At 55.4% G+C, this 2182-nt stretch overlaps 1 pseudogene; it reads left to right on the top strand.

Annotated features, from left to right (window-relative positions):
- Positions 1–241: 241 nt before the first annotated feature.
- On the top strand, positions 242–1402 carry LOC106699222 (annotated as a pseudogene).
- Positions 1403–2182: the final 780 nt, after the last annotated feature.

Below are 2182 nucleotides of genomic sequence, written 5' to 3'. Positions count from 1 at the left end.
GCAGCTAGCTTGCCTGGCTCTGCCCAGGAAGAGGAGCATGACGTCGAGGAGGACATGGCGGCGAGTTGGCGAGGTGTTGTGCGGGTCATGGCAGGAACACGAGCCCCCGCCGCCCCCGCCGCCCCGCCGCCCCCGCCGCCCCCGCCGCCCCCGCCGCCCCGCCGCCCCCGCCGCCCCCGCCGCCCCCGCTGCCTCAGCACTACTTTTGCTGCAGGACCTGCCTCCCCAGCTGCTGCTGCTGATGGAGATCGCCCCGCTCCCCAGCACCGGCACCAACCTGCCCAGCCTGGCCCTTGCCTGCCCCAAGTTCCACCACATCCTGCACACCGACAGCAACTGGAGACCGCGCTGCCGGGAGGAGTAAGGCCTTTATGAAAACTTGTAGAACCTGGAGATCATGGGTGTGTCTTGACCGAAAGTCTATGCGAAGCTGTCGCACCCAGGCAGACACATTTTGGGATTGTGGCAGCCAGATATCGGGCCCTATGGAGGACTGCTGAATGTAGTGGTGGACAGTTTGTGCATTAGTGGTTGGACGTACCTGCCTTCCCACGACACCCATGTGGATGACCCAATGCAATTGAAGCACCTGATGGAGAGGAAATCAGCCACAGTGGAGTGCATGTACGGCCACAGAGGGCCCCACAGGGGCCACATTCAGATTCAGAAGGACCCGCGGGACCTCGTGGCTCAGCCGTAGTGTGTCTGACTCCAGATTCAGAAGGACAAGTTCTCCACCAAGTGCAACCAGACAGACCACCACAAGATGTCTGGTGGGAGTGGAGAGGAATTACGAACATGGCTGAAGGAAGAATGGGGGTGGACGCTGGAGGACATTTTCCAGGAGGACAGGCTTAAGTTCCTCCTGATGAAGTTCATCTACAATTGGTATGACAATGCCTGACCTACTGCCGCATCTACCTCCCGCCCAGCTACCTGGATGACCTCATCAGGTCACGGCTCTTTAAAGGTTCCTGCGATGCCCATGGCTTAGAGATTGCCATGCTCAGCTTCCATGGGAAGCATGGCCAGGGCCACCAAGATCACGGGAGACCCCAAAGTCCCTGCCAAGCAGTAGACAATAGAGATCAACCTCATGCACCGCATCCAGCTGCCTGATGTCTAGATCTTCCACAACTTCAACAAGCTCTCCCGCATCGTCCAGGAGGTTTGCAAGCAGGTGATCCAGGAGCAGCAGCAGCAAGAAGACAGGACTGAGGACTGCAAGGGCCACGCCTGGCAGAGCCCTGCCCAGCCCAGTGTCGGGGAGTCTGGGGAAGCAGCTTTAAAGGAGCAGCTTATCCAGTTTGTTCTGCCTGCGGGTGTGCGCTCAAGTAACCATTCTTGCTGGCCATGGCTTCACCAACCCCGAGTGCATCCCTGGAGTCTTCATCCTGTTTGATGAGGACTGCTTTGGGTTCAACTGGCTGGAGCTGAAATGCTTTAGCCTGTACAGCAGAGTCCAGGTGACCTTCCAGAATGCTGACCCACCATCCCCACAGGCCTTTGAGGAGATGCTCAAGATGCTCCATCCCTACCTCCTGATGGCCCCTCCCTTGCCCAGGGGCAGACAGCAGGGAGAAGTGGCTCCAGATGGAGAGTAGCAGCATGCACTTTGGAGATTTGACCTTCTGACCAGATTATCCACCTTCTTCTTTGTTTTTGTTTGTTTTTTTAATCCTCACTGGAGGATATTTTCCCATTGTTTTTTTAGAGAGAATGGGAGAGAGAGGGAAAGACAGAGAGAAATATCAATGTGAGAGAGACACATTGGTTGGTTGCCTCTTGAACCTAGGCCCAGGCCAGGGAGGAGCCTGCAATGGAGGTATATGTCCTTAACAGAAATGGAACCTGGGACCTTCAGTCTGCAGGCTGACGCTCTATCCACTGAGCAAAACCGGCTAGGGCATACCCACCTTCTTTTTTTAAAAAAATATATTGATTTCAGAGGGGAAGGGAGAGGGAAAGAGAGATAGAAACATCAATGATGAAAGAGAATTATTGATTGGTTGTCTCCTGCACGCCTCCTACTGGGGATAGAGACTGCAAGCCAGGCAGGTGCCCTTGACTGGAATTGAACCTGGAATCATTTAGTCCGCAGGCTGACACTCTATCTACTGAGCTAAACTGGCTAGGGCCATATCCACTTTCTTGTAGGTGTCTCAGCCCAGCCACCCGAGAT

This window comes from Myotis lucifugus, unplaced genomic scaffold (genome assembly GCF_000147115.1).
Source record: "Myotis lucifugus unplaced genomic scaffold, Myoluc2.0 scaffold_4, whole genome shotgun sequence".
Lineage (NCBI taxonomy): Eukaryota > Metazoa > Chordata > Mammalia > Chiroptera > Vespertilionidae > Myotis > Myotis lucifugus.
Note: the sequence above shows the minus strand (reverse complement) of the source record. Positions and strands in the feature narration are given on the sequence as shown.